The 27,905-nt window shown below is 44.0% G+C and overlaps 1 long non-coding RNA gene and 2 other non-coding genes across 3 annotated transcripts in view; 2 read left to right on the top strand and 1 right to left on the bottom strand.

Annotated features, from left to right (window-relative positions):
• LOC138677150 (uncharacterized) overlaps positions 1–27,905 on the top strand; it is a 136,760-nt gene that overhangs the window by 84,037 nt on the left and 24,818 nt on the right. The window contains exon 3 of the long non-coding RNA XR_011320865.1: positions 20,781–20,880. This is a non-coding gene — a long non-coding RNA (uncharacterized lncRNA). The remainder of the gene's footprint in view (positions 1–20,780; positions 20,881–27,905) is intronic.
• On the top strand, positions 19,479–19,551 carry TRNAV-AAC (transfer RNA valine (anticodon AAC)). Its single transcript has one exon. It is a non-coding gene; the product is annotated as a tRNA-Val (tRNA).
• Positions 22,085–22,157, bottom strand: TRNAV-AAC (transfer RNA valine (anticodon AAC)). Its single transcript has one exon. It is a non-coding gene; the product is annotated as a tRNA-Val (tRNA).

Here is a 27,905-nt window from a genome sequence, read left to right as displayed (position 1 = left end):
CCAGGTCTGAGGTCCAGAGCACTCTGGAAGAGGTTTTTATCCAGGATATCTCTGTACTTGGCCGCATTCATATTTCCTTCAATGTTAACCAGTTGTCCTGTCCCTGTTACACTGTTGGGATTGTATTGTGCAGGTGATGAGCAGTGCTTGGGTTTCTCCACATATCCCACTTAGAGTTATCACTAGTGTTGAGCGATACCGTCCGATACTTGAAAGTATCGGTATCGGATAGTATCGGCCGATACCCGAAAAGTATCGGATATCGCCGATACCGATATCCGATACCAATACAAGTCAATGGGACACCAAGTATCGGAAGGTATTCTGATGGTTCCCAGGGTCTGAAGGAGAGGAAACTCTCCTTCAGGCCCTGGGATCCATATTAATGTGTAAAATAAAGAATTATAATAAAAAATATTGATATATTCACCTCTCCGGCGGCCCCTGGACATCATGCGGGTAACCGGCAGGCTTCTTTGTTTAAAATGAGCGCGTTTAGGACCTGAGGAATGACGTCGCGGCTTCTGATTGGTCGCGTGCCGCCCATGTGACCGCGACGCGACCAATCAGAAGCCGCGACGTCATTCGTCAGGTCCTAAATTCCTAGAATGAGGAGTTTAGTGCCTGAGGAATGACGTCGCGGCTTCTGATTGGTCGCGTGCCGCCCATGTGACCGCGATGCGACCAATCAGAAGCCGCGACGTCATTCGTCAGGTCCTAAATTCCTAGAATGAGGAGTTTAGTGCCTGAGAATGATGTCGCGGCTTCTGATTGGTCGCGTCGCGGTCACATGGGCGGCACGCGACCAATCAGAAGCCGGACGTCATTCCTCAGGTCCTAAACGCGCTCATTTTATACAAAGAAGCCTGCCGGTTACCCGCGGTGATGTCCAGGGGCCGCCGGAGAGGTGAATATATCAATATTTTTTATTTTATTTCTTTATTTTACACCTCACTATGGATCCGATACCGATACCCGATACCACAAAAGTATCGGATCTCGGTATCGGAATTCCGATACCGCAAGTATCGGCCGATACCCGATACTTGCGGTATCGGAATGGTCAACACTAGTTATCATTAAAAAGGTCTATCTTCATCTCATCAGACCAGAGAATCTTATTTCTCATAGTCTGGGAGTCCTTCATGTTTTTTTTTAGCAAACTCTATGCTGGCTTTCATATGTCTTGCACTAAGGAGAGGCTTCCGTCTGGCCACTTTGCCATAAAGGCCCGACTGGTGGAGGGCTGCAGTGATAGTTGACATTGTGGAACTTTTTCCCATCTCCCTACTGCATCTCTGGAGCTCAGCCACAGTAATCTTGGTTTTTTTCCCTCTCTTACCAAGGCTCTTCTGCCACAATTGCTCAGTTTGACTGGAACGCCAGGTCTAGGAAGACTTCTGGTAGTCCCAAACTTCTTCCATTTAACCCCTTCCCGACCCATGACGCCACGTAGGCGTCATGAAAGTCGGTGCCAATCCGACCCATGACGCCTATGTGGCGTCATGGAAAGATCGCGTCCCTGCATGCCGGGTGAAAGGGTTAACTCCCATTTCACCCGATCTGCAGGGACAGGGGGAGTGGTAGTTTAGCCCAGGGGGGGTGGCTTCACCCCCTCGTGGCTACGATCGCTCTGATTGGCTGTTGAAAGTGAAACTGCCAATCAGAGCGATTTGTAATATTTCACCTATTATAACGGGTGAAATATTACAATCCAGCCATGGCCGATGCTGCAATATCATCGGCCATGGCTGGAAATACTAATGTGCCCCCACCCCACCCCACCGATCGCCCCCCCAGCCCCCCGATCTGGCCGGTACACTGCTCCGGCTCCCCTCCATCCAGTGCTCCGCTCCCCCCCGTGCTCTTGTCCGCTCCCCCGTGCTTCAATCACCCCCCCGTGCTCCAATCACCCCCCCTGCTTTCCGATCCATCCCCCCGTGCTCTGTTCCACCCCCCCGTGCTCCATTCCAGCCCCCCCGTGCTCCGTTCCACGCCCCCCGTGCTCCGTTCCACGCCTGCCGCGCTCCGATTCCCCCCCCCGTGCTCTGATCCCCCCCCGTGGTCCCCCCCCACCCCATCATACTTACCGATCCTGCCGGGGTCCCGTCCGTCTTCTCCCTGGGCGCCGCCATCTTCCAAAATGGCGGGCGCATGCGCAGTGCGCCCGCCGAATCTGCCGGCCGGCAGATTCGTTCCAAAGTGCATTTTGATCACTGAGATAGATTATATCTCAGTGATCAAAATAAAAAAAATAATAAATGACCCCCCCCTTTGTCACCCCCATAGGTAGGGACAATAAAAAAATAAATTTTTTTTTTCCACTAATGTTAGAATAGGGTTAGGGTTAGGGTTAGGGGTAGGGTTAGGGGTAGGGCTATGGTTAGGGCTAGGGTTAGGGTTAGGGGTAGGGTTAGGGCTAGGGTTAGGGTTTCGGTATGTGCACACGTATTCTGGTCCTCTGCGGATTTTTCCGCTGCGGATTTGATAAATCCGCAGTGCTAAACCGCTGCGGATTTATGGTGGATTTACCGCGTTTTTTTCTGCGCATTTCACTGCGGTTTTACAACAGCGATTTTCTATTTGAGCAGTTGTAAAACCGCTGCGGAATCCGCACAAAGAAGTGACATGCTGCGGAATGTAAACCGCTGCGTTTCCGTGCAGTTTTTCCGCAGCATGTGTACAGCGATTTTTGTTTCCCATAGGTCTACATTGAACTGTAAACTCATGGGAAACTGCTGCGGATCTGCAGCGTTTTCCGCAGTGTGCACATACCTTTAGAATTAGGCTATGTGCACACGGTGCGGATTTGGCTGCGGATTGGCTGCTGCGGATTCGCAGCAGTATTCCATCAGGTTTACAGTACCATGTAAACATATGAAAAACCAAATCCGCTGTGCCCATGGTGCAGAAAATACCGCGCGGAAACGCTGCGTTGTATTTTCCGCAGCATGTCAATTCTTTGTGCGGATTCCGCGGCGTTTTACACCTGTTCCTCAATAGGAATCCGCAGGTGAAATCCGCACAAAAAACACTGGAAATCCGCGGAAAATCCGCAGGTAAAACGCAGTGCCTTTTACCCGCGGATTTTTCAAAAATGGTGCGGAAATATCTCACACGAATCCGCAACGTGGGCACATAGCCTTAGGGTTAGGGTTGGAATTAGGGTTGTGGTTAGGGTTGTGATTAGGGTTATGGCTACAGTTGGGATTAGGGTTAGGGGTGTTGGGGTTAGTGTTGGGGTTAGTGTTGGAGGTAGAATTGAGGGGTTACCACTGTTTAGGCACATCAGGGGTCTCCAAACGCAACATGGCGCCACCATTGATTCCAGCCAATCTCGTATTCAAAAAGTCAAATGGTGCTCCCTCACTTCCGAGCCCTGACGTGTGCCCAAACAGTGGTTTACCCCCACATATGGGGTATCAGTGTACTCAGGATAAACTGCGCAACAATTACTGGGGTCCAATTTCTCCTGTTACCCTTGTGAATCTAAAAAAAATGCTTGCTAAAACATCATTTTTGAGGAAAGAAAAATGATTTTTTATTTTCACGGCTCTGCGTTGTAAACGTCTGTGAAGTACTTAAAGGTTCAAAGTGCTCACCACATATCTAGATAAGTTCCTTGGGGGGTCTAGTTTCTAAAATGGGGTCACTTGTGGGGGGTTTCTACTGTTTAGGCACATCAGGGGCTCTGCAAACGCAACGTGACGCCCGCAGAGCATTCCATCAAAGTCTGCATTTCAAAACGTCACTACTTCACTTCCGAGCCCCAACGTGTGCCCAAACAGTGGTTTACCCCCACATATGGGGTATCAGCGTACCCAGGAGAAACTGGACAACAACTTATGGGGTCCAATTTCTCCTGTAACCCTTGGGAAAATAAAAAATTCTGGGCTAAATAATTATTTTTGAGGAAAGAAAACGTATTTATTATTTTCATGGCTCTGCATTATAAACTTCTATGAAGCACTTGGGGGTTCAAAGTGCTCACCACACATCTAGATAAGTTCCTTTGGGGGTCTAGTTTCCAAAATGGGGTCACTTGTGGGGGGTTTCTACTGTTAAGCCACATCAGGGGCTCTGCAAACGCAACGCGACGCCCACAGAGCATTCCATCAAAGTCTGCATTTCAAAACGTCACTACTTCACTTCCGAGCCCCGGCATGTGCCCAAACAGTGATTTACCCCCACATATGGGGTATCAGCGTACTCAGGAGAAACTGGACAACAACTTTTAGGGTCAAATTTCTCCTGTTACCCTTGGGAAAATAAAAAATTGCAGGCTAAAATATCATTTTTGAGAAAATAATTTTTTTATTTTATTTTCATGGCTCTGCTTTATAAACTTCTGTGAAGCACTTGGGGGTTTAAAGTCCTCACCACACATCTAGATTAGTTCCTTTGGGTGTCTAGTTTCCAAAATGGGGTCATTTCTTGGGGATCTCCAATGTTTAGGCACACAGGGGCTCTCCAAACGTGACATGGTGTCCGCTAATGATTGGAGCTAATTTTCCATTTAAAAAGCCAAATGGCGTGCCATCCCTTCCGAGCCCTGCCGTGCGCCCAAACAGTGGTTTACCCCCACATATGGGGTATCAGCGTACTCAGGACAAACTGGACAACAATATTTGGGGTCCAATTTCTCCTATTATCCTTGGCAAAATAGGAAATTCCAGGCTAAAAAATCATTTTTGAGGAAAGAAAAATTATTTTTTATTTTCATGGCTCTGCGTTATAAACTTCTGTGAAGCACCTGGGGGTTTAAAGTGCTCAATATGCATCTAGATAAGTTCCTTGGGGGGGTCTAGTTTCCAAAATGGGGTCACTTGTGGGGGAGCTCCAATGTTTAGGCACACAGGGGCTCTCCAAACGCGACATGGTGTCCGCTAACAATTGGAGCTAATTTTCCATTCAAAAAGTCAAATGGCGCGCCTTCCCTTCCGAGCCCTGCCGAGTGCCCAAACAGTGGTTTACCCCCACATATGAGGTATCAGCGTACTCGGGAGAAATTGCCCAACAAATTTTATGATCCATTTTATCCTACTGCCCATGTGAAAATGAAAAAATTGAGGCGAAAAGAATTTTTTTGTGAAAAAAAAGTACTTTTTCATTTTTACAGATCAATTTGTGAAGCACCTGAGGGTTTAAAGTGCTCACTAGGCATCTAAAAAAGTTCCTTGGGGGGTCTAGTTTCCAAAATGGGGTCACTTGTGGGGGAGCGCCAATGTTTAGGCACACAGGAGCTATCCAAACGCGACATGGTGTCCGCTAACGATGGAAATAATTTTTCATTCAAAAAGTCAAATGGCGCTCCTTCCCTTCCGAGCCTTACCATGTGCCCAAACAGTGGTTTACCCCCACATGTGAGGTATTGGTGTACTCAGGAGAAATTGCCCAACACATTTTAGGATCCATTTTATCCTGTTGCCCATGTGAAAATGAAAAAATTGAAGCTAAAATAATTTTTTTGTGAAAAAAAAGTACTTTTTCATTTTTACGGATCAATTTGTGAAGCACCTGGGGGTTCAAAGTGCTCACTATGCATCTAGATAAGTTCCTTGGGGCGTCTAGTTTCCAAAATGGGGTCACTTGTGGGGGAGCTCCAATTTTTAGGCACACGGGTGCTCTCCAAACGTGACATGGTGTCCGCTAAAGAGTCGAGCCAATTTTTGATTCAAAAAGTCAAATGGCGCTCCTTCCCTTCCAAGCCCTGCCGTGCGCCCAAACAGTGGTTTACCCCCACATATGAGGTATCAGCGTACTCAGGACAAATTGGACAACAACTTTCGTGGTTCAGTTTCTCCTTTTACCATTGGGAAAATAAAAAAATTGTTGCTAAAAGATAATTTTTGTGACTAAAAAGTTAAATGTTCATTTTTTCCTTCCATGTTGCTTCTGCTGCTGTGAAGCACATGAAGGGTTAATAAACTTCTTGAATGTGGTTTTGAGTACCTTGAGGGGTGCAGTTTTTAGAATGGTGTCACTTTTGGGTATTTTCAGCCATATAGACCCCTCAAACTGACTTCAAATGTGAGGTGGTCCCTAAAAAAAATGGTTTTGTAAATTTCGTTGTAAAAATGACAAATCGCTGGTCAAATTTTAACCCTTATAACTTCCTAACAAAAAAAAATTTTGTTTCCAAAATTGTGCTGATGTAAAGGAAACATGTGGGAAATGTTATTTATTAACTATTTTTTGTCACATATCTCTCTGGTTTAACAAAATAAAAATTCAAAATGTGAAAATTGCGAAATTTTCAAAATTTTCGCCAAATTTCCGTTTTTATCACAAATAAACGCAGAATTTATTGACCTAAATTTACCACTAACATGAAGCCCAATATGTCACGAAAAAACAATCTCAGAACCGCTAGGATCCGTTGAAGCGTTCCTGAGTTATTACCTCATAAAGGGACACTGGTCAGAATTGCAAAAAACGGCAAGGTCTTTAAGGTCAAAATAGGCTGGGTCATGAAGGGGTTAAGGATTATGGAGACCACTGTGCTTTTAGGAACCTTGAGTACTGCAGAAATTCTGTTGTAACCTTGGCCAGATCTGTGCCGTGCCATAATTCTGTCTCTGAGCTCCTTGGCCAGTTCCTTTGACCTCATGATTCTCATTTGGTCTGTGTTCTGTCTCCGCCATCTAATATTGTTACCCTGATTATTTGCTTGCATAATTGCAGTTTCCTCAGTATACAGTATTGATATATTCATGCCTTTATTCATCTGTGATGCTTTGGCTCCCTCTAGCGGTCAGAGTTATGTTGGCAGTTCAATCTTGTTTTTGTATTATCCATGTCTGATTCTCCTCCTCCTTTGCAATGCATTATGGTAGCTCAGCCTCCATTTCCCTCCATTTTTCCTTTCACTTTGCCTTCAAGGAAAGACGCTTCACTTCATCCCCCTTGCGATTGCATTGCCGGTATGTCTTTATGCTTCCTATAGATATTCCTGCTCTATATTAGCTTAGTTTAACCAGTTGTACTCCCAGTTTAGTCACTAGCTTTCTAAATGTTATGCATAATGTATATCATGTGTATTATGTATCTGTTCTATGCCATGCACTGATTCTATGTATATCATTGTTCACAGTTTCACCGCATCAATATACCACTACGCATAATAAAGCACAGACTCAACCACAGTCTCCTTATTGGACCCCGGTATAGCGGTTTAGCTGACTGTATAGCTACGTATGAGCCTGCCTCAGCTAGTGAGGACAGAACAGTCTGACATGCACTGTGAGCTGTGAGGTCTTATATAGACAGGTGTGTGACTTTCCAAATCAAGTCCTATCACTTTAATTAAACAGCTGGACTCCAATGAAAGAGTAGAACCATCTCAAGGAGGATCACAAGGAAATGGACAGCATGTGACTTAAACATGAGTGTCTGAGCAAATCTTCTGAATACTTATGACTTGTAATGAACGAATATACTCGTTACTTGAGATTTCCCGAGCATACTCGGGGGTCCTCCGAGTATTTTTTAGTGCTCAGAGATTTAGTTATTTTTCGCCGCAGCAGGATGATTTACAGCTACTAGCCAGCTTGATTACATGTGGGGATTCCCTAGCAACCAGGCAACCACCACATGTACTTAGGCTGGCTAAAAGCTGTAAATCATTCAGCTGAGGGGATGAAAGCTAAATCTCCGAGCACAAAAAAATACTCGGAGGACTCCTGAGCGTGCTCAGGAAATCTCGAGTAACGTGTATATTCGTTCATCACTACTTATGACCATGTGATATTTCATTTTTGCTTTTTTAACAAAAACACAATTTCTACATTTCTGTCTTTTTCAGTCAAGATGGGGTGCAAAGTGTAAAAAAATTAACTTTTTTGAATTTACCAAATGGCTGCAATGACACAGAGTGAAAAATTTGAAGGGCTCTAAATACTTTCCGTACCCTCTGTATGGGACCTTACAGCATTCTAAATCCTATAAACACATGAATGATTGCTCTCCCCCTTTCATTATGTAGTAATGTCCCCCATCCAGTACCAATGTCCCACATCTTTGGGCAGTTCCAGATATATATGTCAGTCAATCCTGGGCTCCTCGCAAGTATATATATCCCCATCCTGTGCCCCTTCATGGTATATATGCCCCCATCCTGTTAAATATGTTCCCCATCCCATGCCTTTTCACAATCTTGGGCCCCTTCCTGGTGTATATGTTCCCCCATCCTTGTGTGTGTGTGTGTGTCTTTCTTATACACCGGAAACCAGAACTGTACACAGTATTCTAAAGGTACCGTCACATTTAGCGACGCTGCAGCGATCTAGACAACGATGCCGATCGCTGCAGCGTCGCTGTGTGGTCGCTGGAGAGCTGTCACACAGACAACTCTCCAGCGACCAACTATGCGAAGTCCCCTGGTTACCAGGGTAAACATTGGGTTACTAAGCGCAGGGCCGCGCTTAGTAACCCGATGTTTACCCTGGTTACCAGCGTAAACGTAAAAAAAAAACAAAAACACTACATACTTACATTCCGGTGTCTGTCCCCCGGCGCTGTGCTTCTCTGCACTGACTGTGAGCGCCAGCCGGAAAGCAGAGCACAGCGGTGACGTCACCGCTGTGCTCTGCTTTCCGGCTGGCGCTTACACAGTGCAGAGAAGCACAGCGCCGGGGGACAGACACCGGAATGTAAGTATGTAGTGGTTTGTTTTTTTTTTACGATTATGCTGGTAACCAGGGTAAATATCGGGTTACTAAGCACGCAAGTCTTATCGAAGAAATTTTACCACTATCATGAAGTACAATATGTCATGAGAAAACAATGTCAGAATCATCAGGATCCGTTGAAACGTTCCAGAGTTATAACCTCATAAAGGGACAGCGGTCAGAATTGTAAAAATTGGCCCGGTCATTAACGTGCAAACCACCCTTGGGGCTAAAGGGGTTAAAATGACCTTTTAGTACTAAGACTTTTAAATCTGTCATACTGTGTCCAGGTGCAGAGAAATGTTTTCCCACCGGTGTGTCCATTTCATTCCTGATTGTGTGTCTGTGTAGATTCATCCTAGTTTGTAGTTTTTGCATGGTTTCCCCAATATAAATACTTCCATGGCACCTTGTACATTGTATCATGTACACCACATTGGAGGATGTACAAGAAAAGGAACCCATGACCTTATAGTCCTGATTTGTGTTTGGCACGCGGACTATATTTGTTGGTAATATGTGGCTACACGTCTTGCATTTTTTATTGTTACAGGGGAATGTGCCAGTCACTGATGGTGATGAGAGGACACTCCTGACAAGGAGATTCCTTACGTTAGGGGGCTGTTTGTAGAAGAGAAGTGGTAGTTCTGGGAATATGTCTTTCAATTTGTGATCTCTATGGAATATGGGTTGGAGATCAGCACCAATTTTCCTTAGGATGCTCATGTGGGGGTTGTATGTGACCACAAGAGGTACTCTGTTGTTATCCTCTCTCAGTTTGTAATCCAGGAGGCTGGTTCTTGGGATCCTTGTAGCCCTGCGGATCTGCTCACCTATTACCAGTGGATGGTATCCTTGTTGTAGGAATGTATTCCTCAGTGATCGCAGCTGTAGTTCCCTGTCTTTGCAGTCTGAACAGATCTGAATATATCTCCGAGTTTGACTGTAGATCAGGTGTGTCAAACTGCATTCCTCAAGGGCCGCAAACAGGTCATGTTTTCTGGATTTCCTTGTACTGCACAGGTGATAATTTAATCACCTGCACAGAGAATGATTCGAGCACCTTGTGCAATGCTAAAGAAATCTTGAAGACATGCACGGTTTGCGGCCCTCGAGGAATGCAGTTTGACACCCCTGCTGTAGATGATGGATTTTTTGTGTGTCTTGGATGAAAGCTGTTCCATCTAAGGTAAGTCGGACGTCCGGTGGGCTTGTGGTAAATGGATGTCTGTATGGCGTTGTCCTCGATGTATATAGTCATGTCGAGAATATGTATTTCGGTCTTTGAAAAGTTGAGGGTGAGCTTGATGGTTGGGTGCAGGGCCGTATTTGCCACTAGGCACTTGAGGGCACGTGCCTAGGGCGGCGGGATGCGGGGGGGCGCCCTTGAGCTAGGTTTTTTCCTTTTTTTTTTTTTTTTTATTTTATAAAACTCCGGGGTCAAGTTTCCGCCCCCCCTCCTCCCTCCCCCCTTCCCGCCCCCCCCTCCTCCCTCCTTCCCGCCCCCCTCCCTCCCTCCCTGAAGACGTAATACTCACCTTCCTCCAGCGGTGGCTGCAACTGCGTCTCAGCGCCGTCCTGTCTTCAGCGGTCACATGGTACCGATCATTAAGGGTGATGAATATGCGCATATTCATCACCCTTAATTAGCGCTACCATGTGACCGCTGAAGACAGGAAGGAAGACGCTGAGATGCCAGGAAGTTCTGTGCTGCGCGCCGGTGAGAGGTAAGTATGACAGGGAAAAAAGTGGGGTGCCGTGCACACAGGGGGAAGGATGGGGAGCCGTGCATACAGGGGAGAAGGATGGGGAGCCGTGCATACAGGGGAGGAGGATGGGGAGCCATGCATACAGGGGAGAAGGATGGGGAGCCGTGCATACAGGGGAGAAGGATGGGGAGTCGTGCATACAGGGGAGAATGATGGGGAGCCGTGCACACAGGGGAGAAGGATGGGGAGCCGTGCATACAGGGGAGAAGGATGGGGAGCCGTGCATACAGGGGAGGATGGGGAGTCGTGCATACAGGGGAGAAGGATGGGGAGCCGTGCACACAGGGGAGAAGGATGGGGAGCCATGTACACAGGGGAGAAGGATGGGGAGCCGTGCACACAGGGGAGAAGGTTGGGGAGCCGTGCACACAGGGGAGAAGGATGGGGAGCCATGCACACAGGGGAGAAGGATGGGGAGCCATGTACACAGGGGAGAAGGATGGGGAGCCGTGCACACAGGGGAGAAGGATGGGGAGCCGTGCACACAGGGGAGAAGGATGGGGAGCCGTGCATACAGGGGAGAAGGATGGGGAGCCGTGCATACAGGGGAGAAGGATGGGGAGCCATGAACGCAGGGGAGAAGGATGGGGAGCCATGAACGCAGAGTGGGAGGATGGGGGAGCCATGCTTGCAGGGGAGAAGGATGGGGGAGCCATGAACGCAGGGTGGGAGGATGGGGGAGGCATGAACGCAGTGTGGGAGGATGGAGTATAAATATGGAGTATAAATACTGGGCCCTATAAGGGGGACACAGTGTGAGAGGACAGTGTGAAGAGGGGACTGGTATAGAAAGGAGAGGACAGTGTGAAGAGCATGTACCATAAGAGGGACAGTGTGGGGGTCATACTTTGTGCAGACAATATAGTGAGGGGCAATTTTTTATTTGGGAGCATTATAATGACACTTGTATCTTTAAGGGCGTCATGTGGAGACTTTCTGCAAAAGAGCGGCGAAGATGGAAGTCTGCAGAGACGGCTGTGGATGAGAAAACTCATCATGGGGTCTGGACAAGATGAAGAAAAGGAGAACGGCTCCAGAGGCGACGTCATCTATCAGGTACCTGGATGTAAATGTTATTTGTGATGCTAACTCTCATGTTTTTATATATGTTAGGAGATTTAAAGGGACACTGTCACCTGAATTTGGAGGGAACAATTTTCAGCCATAGGGGTGGGGTTTTCGGGTGTTTGATTCACCCTTTCCATACCCGCTGGCTGCATGCTGGCTGCAATATTGGATTGAAGCTCATTCTCTGTCCTCCGTAGTACATACTGTACCTGCACAATCTGCAATCTTGCCTTGCGCAGGCGTGTACTATGGAGGACAGAGAATGAGCTTCAATCCAATATTGCAGCCAGCATGCAGCCAGCGGGTAAGGAAAGGGTGAATCAAACACCCGAAAGCCCCGCCCCTATGGCTGAAAATTGTTCCCTCCAAATTCAGGTGACAGAGTCCCTTTTAAAGGGGATGTCCAGGCTTGTGATGAGTCTGCAGTCATTCTTTGTGACTGCAGACTTCTGAATTCTCACAGTGCGCACTGCACGCTGTCAGGATTCTCTCATGCTGGGGATTTACATTAATGCGATCACGTGCTGACTAGACATGCGTGACCTCCGTCAATGAAAATGAACTGAGAGAGGCCGGGCACATCTAGTCAGAATGTGGTCAGAAGTCTACAAATCACATACTTGTGCTGACATGACCGTCCACCGGCAAGGGAGAATCCTAAAAGTGCAGTGCATGCGTTGTGAGAATTCAGAAGCTGCGATGTCAGGATTCAGCTCTGCAAGTTCCAGTAGTCGTCACATGGACACGTCACTCATATGCGATTTTTCAGACTTAGGGTGTGTGTCCACGTTCAGGATTGCATCAGGATTTGGTCAGTATTTTACATCAGTATTTGTAGCCAAAACCAGGAGTGGGTGATAAATACAGAAGTGGAGCATATGGTTCTATTATAGTTTTCCTCTAATTGTTCCACTCCTGGTTTTGGCTACAAATACTGATGAAAAATCCTGACCAAATCCTGATGCAATCCTGAACGTGGACACATACTCTTATGGTCCTGTGACATCGAGCTTCTCTTCTGCTTCTCTTAGTTTTTCACTGAACATTGAGAGCATTAGGGAGAGGAGCTCGTGGGTACATGACTGAGTGTGCAAATCACATATGTCCTTGGCGGAGGGGGGGCACCAAAATGAATTCTTTCCCCGGGTGCCAGAAACCCTAGATACACCTCTGCTGGTATGCTACTGCGAGCGGTGATTACCGGGTGCGGTGGAGGGAGGTCTGTGCACAGGCAGTGAGGCAGGGACTGAGGGTGTGCACTGAGAGGATGGAGACCCGGAGACTGCCCGTCCCAGTCTACGCCGTAGCCTAGAGCCCTCATTATCATAGGAATATGTCAGTTAATAAATTGCTTTTCTGAAGCTTTATAGTGTAGTTTTAGGTCAGGGAGGGTTGGATAGGGATGAGCTAGCAAGGTGCAGGGACAGGTAATGATGGCTACTTGCGAACATGTGCGGCAATTGCGGTTTTGCACTTACGATGATACATAAAACACTGCTAGTAGTGTTTTTTCTCATTGCTGCAAGTACCGCATTTGCCGGATGGCGGCAAAACCGCAAGAGCCGCACATGTCTGTAAGTCCCATAGGGAATGAATGAGGCCGAACGCAGTGTTGCCCTAAGTGATCCATTACGCGGCAGATGCGGAAAAACTGTCGGATCTGCTGCAAAAGGCGACTTTCACATCAGCGATTTTTGCCAAAGTCACTGCCGATAGTGTCATACTCACCAAAGGGGGAGGCAGCACTAAAAGTGCCTAGGGCAGCAGAAACTCTAAATACGGCCCTGGTTGGGTGGTACGTGTTGAAGTTATTGTGGAAGGTGAGTAGATGATCTTTTGAGCCTGTCCATATTATTAGCAGATCATCAATGTAGCAGAAGTATGCAAAAGGTTTAACAGAGCAAGATGACAAAAATTCTTCCTCCAGTTTCGCCATAAATAAGTTAGCGTATTGTGGGGACATTTTGCTTCTGATGGCACTGCCCATACACTGTTGGTATAAATTGTTCCCAAAAGAAAAATAGTTGTGATGGAGCTCAAACCTGATAAATTGCAGTGTTGGTTCTATGGCTAGATTGTTCTTTTGAAGGAAATATTTGCATGCTGCAATTCCATCATCATGAGGAATCTTGGAATAGAGAGACTCTACATCCATGGTGGCTAGTAGCGTGTCCTCTGGAACTGGGCCCAGCGCTGACAATTTGCAAACAATATCCGTGGTGTCCTGGATATAGCTGGGTAATATACCTTTTAATATACCTTGTTTAAAGGTAAAATTATGTTCTCCTCATGAGCAACTATGCTTCTTTTAATGCATCCCATTATTTTATTTGCCTTTGTATCAGCTGCCTGACACTGGCCACTAAATGTGAGTTTGTCATCCACCCATACACCCAGGTCTTTTTCAGTGGCAGTTTTGCCCAGAGTTTTAGAATTAAGCACATAATTATACATCTTATTTCTTCTGCCCAAGTGCATGACCTTACATTTGCCAGACAATTGCATAAATGGCCTGACGTTTGGAGGCAACAGAGTTGCATTCCCTTAGCAAACTGGTGACAGTGGCGGGATCTACATTATTTCCCCAGTGTTATCCATAACAAACTGGTGGTATCAGTGGAATCTGCCTCCTGCTCTGCCCTTATAATTTTTTTACATCTGCTGACACATAGTGAGGTGAAGTACAAGTGTTAAGGTACCGTCACACTAAGCGACGCTGCAGCGATACCGACAACGATCCAGATCGCTGCAGCGTCGCTGTTTGGTCGCTGGAGAGCTGTCACACAGACAGCTCTCCAGCGACCAACTATGCCGGTAACCAGGGTAAACATCGGGTTACTAAGCGCAGGGCCACGCTTAGTAACCCGATGTTTACCCTGGTTACCATCGTTAAAGTAAAAAAAACAACCACTACATACTTACCTACCGCTGTCTGTCCCCCGGCGCTCTGCTTCTCTGCTCTGGCTGTGAGAGCCGGGTAGCCGGAAAGCAGAGCGGTGACGTCACCGCTGTGCTTTCCGGCCGCTGTGCTCACAGCCAGAGCAGAGAAGCACAGCGCCGGGGACAGACAGCGGTAGGTAAGTATGTAGTGGTTGTTTTTTTACTTTAACGATGGTAACCAGGGTAAACATCGGGTTACTAAGCACGGCCCTGCGCTTAGTAACCCGATGTTTACCCTGGTTACCAGCGAAGACATCGCTGAATCGGCGTCACACACGCCGATTCAGCGATGTCAGCGGGAGATCCAGCGACGAAACAAAGTTCTTGACTTTCTTCCCCAACCAGCGATATCACAGCAGGGGCCTGATCGCTGCTGCCTGTCACACTGGACGATATCGCTAGCCAGGACGCTGCAACGTCACGGATCGCTAGCGATATCGTCTAGTGTGACGGTACCTCAAGGACCATCCAGAGCGGGGTCACCTTGTTGTGGTGGGATGGGTTTTACTTTTTTTTTTTTTTTACATGTACTATTACTATTTATTTACTTGCAGGGTGTTTTCTCATTTTCCTTTTATCTTAGGTTCTACAGTGTAAATTTAGACCAGATAGTCTTAAAATGCACCAGATTTATCATGGTCCACAGAAAGGAAAAAATCCAGCATTTCCAAACCGATCCTTGAAAACGTTACCTATATTTGACATTCAACATAAGAGAATTAAAGAATGTGCCATCCTGTCATCCCCAATGGATGGCAAGACAAGACTGGGAAAATGTTCACACTTTGGAATTTTTTTTTATCCATTTTAGTTTTTTTCTTTATTTTTATTCTGTAACGTTTATTCATCTAAATATATAAGGATGAAATGTTTCCGTTTCTTGTGGCCAAGCATCAAATATGTACAACCTACATTAAAACTGACTTTTTTTTAGTTAAAGGGGTTATCTGGGATTTTTATATTTTTTTCTTAGAACCGCTCATGCAGCTTCTGTTGCCATCACATGGACAAAGCAGCTTCTTCTATTCTGCTCCGTTGACTGATGTCACTGCCAACGTCCTACTAATTGACATCCGTCTCCCTGCAACGTTGCAGGACAAAGAATAGAGTTAGGGCTAGAGCACAAGTCCGATTTTCTTGTATCTGTGGTTTTGACCGATAGCACTCACACCTATGATATTCTATTGGACTGGGCACATGTCTAATTTTTACCTCAGACTGAGTGTTCAGCACAAAAAACTCGAAGACATGTCCAATTTTGATCCAAGTGTTGGATCAAAAACAACAACGCAATTCTATAGGTCATTGAGAAAAAAAATTAGACGAGCGGTCCGATCCTATTTTCATGGACTGACAGAATGGAGAAGGGTTTTTTTCTGACGCGAACGAGAAAAACTGATGCCATGCTGATCAAAGTTTGATCGGAATAGTAGGACCGTTTTTCTCGGATGTGGAGAAAATGGTTGAGTCACTCTGCCCTAAGGGTAAGATGAAAATTGTAGCCCTCAATGGCTTTTCAAAAATAGAAAAAGCTCTGCTTACTAGTTTTATTAAAAGTATGTCTTTAACCCCTTAGTGACAGCCAATTGGTACTTAATGACCAAGCCAATTTTTACAATTTTGACCACTGTCACTTTATGAGGTTTTAACTCTGAAACACCTTAACGGATCATGCTGATTCTGAGATTGTTTTTTCGTGACATATTGTACTTCATGGTAGTCATAAAATTTATCCGATATTACTTTATTTGTGAAAATAACGGAGATATGGTGAAAATGTTAAAATTTTTTGCAATTTTCAAACTTTGAATTTTTATGCCCTTAAATCAGTGAGATATGTCACACAAAATAGTTAATAAATAACATTTCCCACATGTCTACTTTGCATCAGCACAATTTTGGAAACAAATTTTTTTTGTTAGGAAGTTATAAGGGTTAAAAGTTGACCAGCGATTTCTCATTTTTGCAACAAAATTTACAAAACTATTTCTTTTAGGGACCATCTCACATCTAAAGTCCCGTCGAAGGGTGTTCATGACAGAAAATACCCAAAAGTGAAACCATTCTAAAAACTACACCCCTCAAGGTGCTCAAAACCCCATTCAAGAATTGTATTAACCCTTTACGTGCTTCACAGGAAGTGAAGCAATGTGGAAGGAAAAAATTAACATTTAACTTTTTTTTACAAACATTTTACTTCAGAACCAATTTATATAAATTTCACAAGTGTAAAAAGAGAAAATGAACCACAAAATTTGTTGTGCAATTTCTCCTGAATACGCCGATACCCCATATGTGGGGGTAAACCACTGTTTGGGCGCATGGCAGAGCTTGGAAGGGAAGGAGCACCATTTGACTTTTTCAATGCAGAATTAGCAGGAATTGAGATCGGATGCCATGTTGCGTTTGCAGAGCCCCTGATGTGCCTAAACAGTGGAAACCCCCCACAAGTGACACCATTTTGGAAGTAGACCCCAAAGGAACTTATCTAGATGTATGGTGAGCACTATGAACCCTCAAGTGCTTCATAGAAGTTTATAACGCAGAGCAGTGAAAATAAAAAAAAAAATTCCCACAAAAATGATTTTTTAGCCTCCAATTTTTTTATTTTCCCAATGGTAGCAGGAGAAACTGGACCCCAAAGGTTGTTGTCCAATTTGTTCTGAGCACGCTGACGCCCCATATGTGTGGGTAAACCACTGTTTGGGTACATGGCAGAGCTCAGAAGGGAGGGAGCACCATTTGACTTATTCAACGCAAAATTGGCTGGAATCACTGGTGGAGCCATGTCTTGTTTGTAGACCGCCTGATGTACCTAAACAGTAGAAACCCCAATTCTAACTCCAACCCTAACCCCAACACACCCCTAGCCCTAATTCTAACCCTAACCATAATCCTAATCACAACCCTAACCCCAACACACCCCTAACCCTAATCCCATCCCTAACCCTAATACAACCCTAACCCCAACACACCCCTAACCCTAATCACAACCCTAACCATAACCCTTATCACAAACCTAACCCTAATCCCAACACACCCTTAACCCTAATCCCTACCCTAACTATAACCCTAATCCCAACATTAATCCCAAACCTAACCCTAATCCCAACCCTAATCCTAACCCCAACCGTAACCCTAATCCCATCCCTAACCATAGCCCTAATCCCAAACCTAACCCTAATCCCAAACCTAAGGCTTCTTTTACACTTACCGAGTTTTTTGCGGACCATTATTGCGGCCTTTTTTGCAGGCTGTATTACTGCAATTTTCATGGTCTGCCGCAATTACGGACCACAAAAAACTTGCGGATCGCCGTTTTTTGGGTTTGCAATACTATGGCAAAAGTATTTAAAAAAAAACAGCTTTCCACAAAACCGGAAGTCACGGTGCACCGCAAAAACAACCTTCCGTTGTTTTTGCAGCCCCATTGAATTACAATGGGGGCCGTGTCTGTAAGCCGTGAAATATATTGAGCAGGCTCGATATTTTTTCATAACCATAGATATGGCCCTCAAGGCAATACGGCGTACATAGAAATCTATTGGGACCGCAAAAACAGGACGCAAAACCACGGTAAGTATAAAAGAAGCCTTACCCTAACCCTAACCCTAATTTTAGCCCCAAGCCTAACCCTAACCAAAATTTTAGCCCCAACCCTTACCCTAACTTTAGCCCAACTCTAACCCTAATTGGAAAATGGAAATAAATACATTTTCTATATTTTATTAGTTTTTCCTAACTAAGGGGGTGATAAAGGGAGGGTTTATTAACTTTTTTTTTAATTTATTTTGATCACTGTTATAGGGTTTATCACAGTGATCAAAATGAACTAATAGGAAAAATCTTCTTATTATGGCCCGATGCCAGCCGGCAGATCTCGGCGGAGGAAGCAGGAGGGCCAAGGAGCAGCGGGAGGTACGGGGGGATCGTGGACCCTATTTCTCTCTCCTCTGATGTGCTATCATATCAGAGGAGAGAGAAGTTATATGGCACATCAGACTTTTTTTTTGTGGCCGCCGCTACACGGTTAGTAGCTGCGATCGCAAAACCGGGGTTGGTAAAAACCGATCCGAATTATGTTCTCTAATGTCCCGACTACCCCCGGCAGCCGAGACCCCGGAGAAAATCCGACTCTGGGGGCGCTATACACTTTTTGCACAGCGCCGTTAATTAACGGTGCTGTGGTTTATGTACCATTAACAACCGCCGTTAAAAGGCATATCGGAGGTCGTTAAGGGGTTAAAGAGATATATGAGTAAAACAAATTTTCCGAACACATAGAGACAGAGACCTTGGTTTGCAGTTATACCTTGATCATTTATCTAATTCATCTAATTTTGTATGAGCACTAGTGTTGAGCATTCCGATACCGCAAGTATCGGGTATCGGCCGATATTTGCGGTATCGGAATTCCGATACCGAGTTCCGATATTTTTGTGATATCGGGAATCGGTATCGGGATTAAGATTCATGTGTAAAATAAAGAATAAAAATAAAAAATCTTGATATACTTACCCTCGGACGCGCCCTGGTTGTCACCGCTGCAACCGCCATGCTTCCGTTCCTAAGAATGAGCGCTTTAAGGACCTTTGATGACGTCGCGGCTTGTGATTGGTCGCTGAGCGGTCATGTGACCGCTCACGCGACCAATCACAAGCCGCGACATCATCGAAGGTCCTTAACACGCTCATTCTTAGAAAGGGAAGCATGGCGGTTGCAGCTGTAACAACCAGGGCGCGTCCGAGGGTAAGTATATCAAGATTTTTTATTTTTATTCTTTATTTTACACATGAATATGGATCCCAGGGCCTGAAGGAGAGTTTCCTCTCCTTCAGACCCTGGGAACCATATAGGATACCTTCCGATATTTGTGTCCCATTGACTTGTATTGGTATCGGATATCGGTATCGGCGATATCCGATATTTTTCGGATATCGGCCGATACCATCCGATAGCGATATTTTCAAATATCGGACGGTATCGCTCAACACTAATGAGCACAAATGAGAAAGGAAACCAAAACATCGAAGTTTCTGTAGTGTAGTGGTTATCACGTTCGCCTAACACGCGAAAGGTCCCCGGTTCGAGACCGGGCAGAAACACTTTTGTCTTTATGTAGTATATTGCCTCTACAAAAAAAAAAAAACCTATTTAACATGTGAGAACTGTTGGCTATTTGAAGTGATAAATGATATGCAGCTCTGGCAAACAATTAAGAGACCACTGCAAAATGTTCAGTTTGTCTTATTTTTCTCTTTATAGGTATATTTTTGAGTAAAATGTAAATTGTTCTTTTATTCTATAAACTTCTGACATGTTTCCGAACTTCCAAGCAATACATTTTGTATTTTTTTCTGAAAAGGAAAAATGGTCAAAATTAAAAACAAACAAACAAACAGTGCTTTCAGACCTCAAATAATGCAAAGAAAACAAGTTCATAATCATTTAGAAACAACAATACTAATGTTTTAACTCAGGAAGAGTTCAGAAATCATTATTTTGTGGAATAACCATGATTATTAATCACAGCTTTCATGTGTCTTGTCATGCTTTCCACCTGTCTTTCACACTGCTCTGGTGCAAAAATGTAAGCAATTCTTTGATGGCTTGTGACTATCCATCATCTTCTTGATTACATTCCTGAGGATTTCAATGGGGTTCAGGTCTGGAGATTGGGCTTCCCGTTACAGGGTTTTGATATGATGGTCTCTTAATTTTTGCCAGAGCTGTAGACATGAGACATAACATGGATAGCACCATCGACTGGACCAATATTAACTTGAAGGGGTTCTGCCTGCCTGATGGTGATGTGAGTGAACGCGTTCTGTTTGTTCCTTCGCTACGGTGCTGAACATATATCTCCCACAAATAAGAGATCGAAGCAAATCCCAAGATTCATATCTGGACACTGGAGACAGAGTGTCTAACTGAAATTGTCCAGTTTTTCTTTAAAGAGAGCAAAAGTTACCTCTGAAGTTATTAGATTTTTCACCACTTCTCTGCCTATTGAAAATATGGATTTTAGTCTTATTGTCTTTTTCCCAGATCATGTCTCTGCTGCAATTACCTGATCACTGCAGAAGGTCCTTACTTCAATTGACTTTCTCACTTTACCAACTATAATTGGTTTCCCTGTTCCCCAGCTATGATGTATCCCATCTATTCAATGTGGAGTCCTACTTCAATGGAGGTTGAATAGTCAGATCTAAATAGAATCATAGAATGGTAGAGTCGGAAGGGACCTTAACGGTCATCTGGTCCAACCCCCTGCTCAATGGAGGATTCACTAAACCATTTTTCTAATATCTAATCTGTATCTTCTCCCTTTCAGTTTCATCCCATTGCATCTGGTGTTTCCATGTGCAAATGAGAATAATGATGATTCCTCTACACTGTGACAGCCCTTCAGATATTTATAGACGGCTATTACGGTAAGTCTCCTCTTCGCCTTCTTTTTTGCAAGCCTAACATTCCCAGATCCTTTAACCGTTCCTCGTAGGACATGGTTTGCAGTCCGCTCACCATCATTCTCCCTTTTGGAGATGTCTTTATGGATTTTTACTTTTCACTACGACACAGACTGAACAAATAAACAGCATTTCACAAATCATTTGTTCTATTTTTAATGCTGATCACCATCAGGTATAAGTGATTGGACAACTTTATTCTTCGGATCAGTACGATTTTTTTTTTTTCATACAAATTTTTATTTGCTCTGTTTCCACTTCTTGTGTGTCAGTTTGATAAAAAGACTATATTTTTGGTGCGCAATTTATTTTTATGGTCTTCACCATACAGGATAAATGGTACAAAATTAATATCTCCTAGAGTTCCGGACACGTCAATACTAGTGATGAGCGAGTATACTCGTTGCTCGGGTGATCTCCGAGTATTTGTGACTGCTCAGAGATTTAATTTTTGTTGATTCAGCTGCATGATTTACAGCTACTAGCCAGCCTGAGTACATGTGGGGATTGCCTGGTTGCTAGGGAACCCCCACATGTACTCAGGCTGGCTAGTAGCTGTAAATTATTTAGCTGCGGCAAGGAAAACTAAATCTCCGGGCAGTCACAAATACTCAGAGATCACCCGAGCAACGAGTATACTCGCTCATCACTAGTCAATACCAATTGACTACGGCGTAGAACTCTGGTTGTTCCTGCAGTTGCTTGACCGTCAGTTAAGCTGAGCGCATTGTTCGGGCACAACTCTTGGGCCTACACGATCATTATGACATGCCTATACATCTTATTTTAGAGGTACATCTTCCAAATTATGATGTACAGTGACAACATATAACGAGAAAGGGTTAAAGCACCAGCTGTTGCCACATGGAAATTTCTTTAAGAAGAAATGAAATCTTTGGCATTGTACTATACCTATATTTCTCTGCCGTATCAGTGCATCATGACTTGTGGTATGTGATAAAGGGGCCCACTGAGACTAGTTCACTTGGGGCCCACGAAAACCTGGAGCCGGCCTTGAGGTCATGTAACGAGAAAGGGTTAAAGCACCAGCGGTTCTCATACGGCAATTTCTTTTTCCTTTAAAGAGAGAACATCTTAGTATTTAACGGCTCTTGCTGATGTTACTCAAATGTTTTGAAAAGATCGCTAAAGAAAAAAAGTATAATAATGTTTCTGCCCGGTCTCGAACCGGGGACCTTTCGCGTGTTAGGCGAACGTGATAACCACTACACTACAGAAACTCCTGTGTGCTTGGATTTTTTTCTCTTGAGCTGGGACAAAGGTCCGTCTTGCAGGCTGGACTAAATCTGTGTTGTTCCTTGAGGTGCAGAATTACAGCTGTCGGATATTGTGGGTGTCTGCGCTATAATTGTGCAAAGATCTGACTAAAATTATGATTTTCAACGGAATTCATTGGATCAGAAGAAATATCAAGATCTAACCCCAACTCAAGGTCTTTGTGTTTTTGAAGGGTTATTTAAACAATTTAGATCCTAAAAAGTACACATTTAAAAAGTGTTGAGGGATACAATTTATCCAATATGAGATCATATTCATAAAAATATTTTTCTGCCCGGTTTCGAATCAGGCATCTTTCGCCTATGAGGCAAACGTGCTAATCACTACACTACGAAACTACCTGCCTTGTGAGGGTGACTCCAATGTTTCAGCTGAAGAGTCAAGAGTTTCTGTGGATGTTTATCCCTATGACATATTGTGACTGTGTATGTAGGACTTGTCTTCTTTTGATCTTGTGCTTTTGTCCTTGTGAACGCTCCTCACCATCCTGCTCTCAGCTTCCATCGAGGCTTCAAATTAAGGACAAATCACACTCCAACAAAATCCTCACACCCCAGATGCACAAGTGGCCACCACTCACCAAGTAATCGGGATGGTTGGTCCCCACATCTCACACTGGTCTCCAGCAGTCAACAAAGTACAAACTTTACAAAGGTTTTGGATCCTTTAGAGCATATAAGGACCCAACTTGTTATATATTTAGTTATAAAAAAATACAGTGTTTACAAAAAAGGGGTAAAAGGACAAAACAAGGGAAGATACAAAACCAGAGAAACAATAGAAAACACCTAAATGCTTACAGTCAATAGATGTTCTTTTATTTTTTTTGTGGGTTAGAACAATGGTACATACTCAGACTCCAAATTTTATATAAATAGGAGCAAAGAAAACTGTAGCCCTCACTCCATGACTAAAAAGTTATTTCTTTATTACATACAGGACAGAGGATGCATAAAGAAAAAAGAGCTCTGACGGTTTCACTCTGCCCAGCGCTTCATCTGAGCTGTATTGTCTGCTCCACCCTAATCCCCTTTTAACCTGTTTTCAAAAGTGAGTGGAGCCATTTTGCATATTTAAAAAAAAAAATAATTACATAGGAACACAATTTAACTAGATAATTCACAACTCCATTACAAAAACGTTTTCACGTACATTTTAGAAAGGGACTTGGAAACAATTTATCATGGAACCTTCGCGATCCTAAAGCTTCCAATCTTAAAATGAGTTCCATAATTATATATTATGTCTATCTCCCCCAGATGGAAGGAGTTTGACACACACCACTCCTACAAATTCCATTGCTCATAGATTGCCACCATGGACACCTGTTTGATGCGCTATTTCTGAGGCCTCTTAGGGCTATTATTATTAGTCTGGGAAGGGGGCCAATATCCATGACCCCTTCCCTGGCTATTAATATCAGCCCACAGCTGTCTTTTTAGCCTTTGCTGGTTAGAATTTATAAGGGGACCCTACGTAATTTTTTTTCATGGGTTCCCCTGTAAACTAAGCATAAAGCTGTGAGCTGTTATTAATAGTCTGGGAACATTTATGGCTAATGGCCGTTTTCCCAGATTATTAATATCAGCGCCCCAACCCTTGGTGGGCTCATGTGGGGGCCGGTTGAAGGATGTGCTGGGTCTTTTACAATTTTATGAGATTCACAACTTTCTGGATATCCTCGTCCCTGGAGGTCCCCGGTGGTCAATATTATCATCATGTTTCTTATAGCGATTTTACCTGTCTATATAGAAATGAAACAGAAAATGGATAGTACCATCAACTGGGCCAGTATTAAGTTGGAAGGGTTCTGCCAGCCTTAAGATGATGTCAGTGGATGTGTTCTGTTCGTTCCCTTTGCTACGACGCTGGAAATATATCTCCCATAAATATCGGATCAGTGCAAACCCCAATATTCATATTTGGACAACGGAGACACAGTGACTAACTGCAAATGTCCAGATTTTCTTTGAAGAGAAAAAGAGTTAAGTCTAACAAGGTGTTAGATTTTTCAATTCTCTGCCTCTTGAAAATATGAATCTCAGACTTTGTGTCTTTTTCCTTGAACATTTCTCTGCTGTAAGTACCTGGTCCATGCAGGAGTTCCTTACTTCAATTAAGGTTGAAGTGTTAGCTCTCTTTCTGACTTTACCAATTACCAGCCATAATCCGTTTCCCTGTTCCCAAGCTTTCATGAATTCCATATGTTCAATGTGGAGTGTTGAATAGTCAAATCATTCTCCCTTCTGGAGATGTCAATAAATTTTTAATTTTTCTCCACGACACAGACTGAACAAATAAACAGCAGTTTGCAAATTGTTCTTTTTTTTAAATGCACCATCAGGTATAAGTGATGGGACAACTTTATTCTTTGGGTCAGTCTGATTTATTTATTTTTTTTTTCAAATTAATTTTTCATTGCTCTTTGTCTATTTTTCGTCTGTCAGTTTGATAAAAAGACTAGATTTTTGGTGTGTAATTTATTTTTTGTGTTCACAATACAGAATTAATAATGTTTCTAAATCAAATATGACAACTCTCGGCACCCTGTGAACGCATGGATGTTTGACAAACCTCTAAATGCCGCAGTCACTGTAGACCACAGCGTAGAACCCTGGTTGTTCCTGCAGTTGCTTGACCATCAGTTAAGGCTACTTTCACACTAGCGTCGTACTTGGCCCGTCGCAGTGCGTCGGGCCGACGTACCAACGCATACTGTGGAAGCGCCGCACAACGGGGGCAGCGGATGCATTTTTCCAGCGCATCCGCTGCCCCATTGTGAGTTGCGGGGAGGTGGCCGCGCATGCGCGGTTGGAAATGGCGGACACAACGCACCAAAAAACGTTACAAGCAATGTTTTTTGGTGCCGACGGTCTGTTGCAACCGTCGCACGACGGTTGCGACGTGTGGCAATGCATCACAATGCGTTGCTAATAGAAGCCTATGGAGAAAAAACGCATCCTGGAGACAACTTTGCAGGATGCGTTTTTTCTGCACAATGACGCATTGCGACGTGCAGTGCACGAAGCTAGTGTGAAAGTAGCCTAAGCTGAGCTCCTGGTGGGAATTGTGCGGGCACGACTCCTGTGATTCACCTATCACCATGACATGCCTGTACATCTTATTTTGAGGTACATCTTGCCAATTATGATGTACAATTTTGTCATGTAACAAGAAAGGGTTAAAGCACCAGCTGTTCTCACACGGCAATTTCTTTTTCCTTTGCAGAGACATCTTAGTTTCTGATGGCACTTACTGATGTCACTGCCGTGTTTTGAAAAGATTGCTAAAAAAATGTAATATTGTTTCTGCCCGGTCTCAAACCGGGGACCTTTCGCGTGTTAGGCGAACGTGATAACCACTACACTACAGAAACTCCTACATGAATTTTTGGGATTTGAGCTGGGGCAAAGGTGCAACTTGCAGGCCCGACAAAATCTGCTGTGACGTTCCTGGAGGTGCAGAATTATAGCTGTAGGATGTTGTGGGTGTCTGCACTATAATTCTGCAAAGATCTGACTAAAATTATTTTCAACTAAATTTATTGGATCAGAAGAAATATCAAGATCTAACCTCAAATCAAGGTCTTTGTGTTTTTGGCTGTTTGCTTAAACCATACAGCTCCTAAAAGTACACATATAATTTACCATATTAAAAAAAATAAAAAAGTTACCTAGATGATTCGCAATTCATAACTGCATTACAAAAACGTTTTCATATACATTTTAGAAAGGGACTTAAAATTTTTTATGATTTAACTTTAGCGATCCCAAAACTTCCAGTCTTAAAATGGGATAATTTTTGTGCGGTTGATGTCACCTTTGTATTGTCTGGTGACATCAAGCCCACGGATTAGTAATGGAGAGGTGTCTATAAAACACCTCTCCATTACTAATCCTATAGTTGTATCATATCGGCCAGAGAAAAAGTCACCACAGTTCAGCTCAGTGAGATCAGTGTAGATCTTTGATCTGCTTGGCTGATTGCAGCATGAGCAAGGGAGAATGATGTGGGTGGTCTTCAGCACCCGGCACCGGGGAACAGTGCTAACAGTACCGCTGCTTCCAAGGCGCCGCTACATGTCACACTGATGATACACGGATGTCATCCGTGTGTACGTGTGCTGGATGGTTTGCATCCCAAGCTTCTGTTAAAAAATGGGCATGTCAGCATATTTTGCCCATGCACACATGATCCCTGGAAACACACTGACGTGCACAGACCCATTCACTTAAATGGGTCTACCTGTGTAAGTGTCTCAAGTACATGTGAAAACTGTCACCCACATACTGGACACACAGACATGTGAAAGAGGCCTAAAGAAGTATTTTCTGTCATTAGTAATCCGGACAATAAATCTAGATGTAATAATAAAAATATCTATTCTATGTTCAATAATGATGTCGTATTCTCCAAACAGCACCAAATTTTCAGCTGACACTTTGCAAAAAGCAATAAAAATTTCCGTTAAAAAATTATCCAACGCAAACCTGCAAGAATTTTATTATTAAAAACAGTTCTATGGGACTGTTCGTTAATCTCTTCTCTTTAGACAGAGGTTTTTGAGTTGATTAATAAAATTTGTAACATAGATGTTCCCCCTACTCCTCTATTAGCCATCTGTTATGAACAGGTAATTCAGAACCACAATGGACCTTGAAGTTCAGAGCACACAAAGTGACCTGACAATTACCAAAAACATAGGACGAGCTCTGAGACGTGGGAACTCTGCTGACCGCAATCCCTAATCCTATCCAACCACACTAGAGGTAGCCGTGGAGCGCTCCTGACCAGTCCTATGCGCCTCGAGCACAGCCTGAGAAACTAGCTAGCCCTAAGAAAGAAAAATAAGCCTAGCTTGCCTCAGAGAAATACCCCAAAGGAAAAGGCAGCCCCCCACATATAATGACTGTGAGCTGAGATGAAAATACAAACACAGAGATGAAATAGATTTAGCAAAGTGAGGCCCAACTTACTGAACAGACCGAAGATAGGAAAGATTGCTTTGCGGTCAACACAAAACCCTACAAAAAACCACGCAGAGGGGGCAAAAAGACCCTCCGCACCGACTAACGGTACGGAGGTGCTCCCTCTGCGTCCCAGAGCTTCCAGCAAGCAAGAAAAACCAATATAGCAAGCTGGACAGAAAAAATAGCAAACAAAAATAACACAAGCAAAACTTAGCTTATGCAGGAAGACAGGCCACAGGAACGATCCAGGAGAAAGCAAGACCAATACTAGAACATTGACTGGAGGCCAGGATCAAAGCACTAGGTGGAGTTAAATAGAGCAGCACCTAACGACTTAACCTCATCACCTGAGGAAGGAAACTCAGAAGCCGCAGTACCACTCTCATCCACCAAAGGAAGCTCATAGACAGAACCAGCCGAAGTACCACTCACGACCACAGGAGGGAGCTTGGCCACAGAATTCACAACAGCCATCCTATCTAACAAAGCTGTTATTGTTGTCTGAATGGAAACAAACACGTATTCCCTCAATTACAGACGTTGTAGACAGAATTATGAACAATAATATGTTTGAATATACATATGCCATCAGAAATAAGTCACTATCAAGTTACGACTTGAAATGGCCCATATGGAATTCGATATATCATCATAAATAGGAATCCTTACAAATAAAACATGATCAAAATATATTTGAAGCACCGCCTTGTGAGATGCAGG

This window comes from Ranitomeya imitator, chromosome 4, assembly GCF_032444005.1.
Source record: "Ranitomeya imitator isolate aRanImi1 chromosome 4, aRanImi1.pri, whole genome shotgun sequence".
Taxonomy (NCBI): Eukaryota; Metazoa; Chordata; class Amphibia; order Anura; family Dendrobatidae; genus Ranitomeya; species Ranitomeya imitator.
This window is presented reverse-complemented; position numbering and strand designations above follow the sequence as displayed.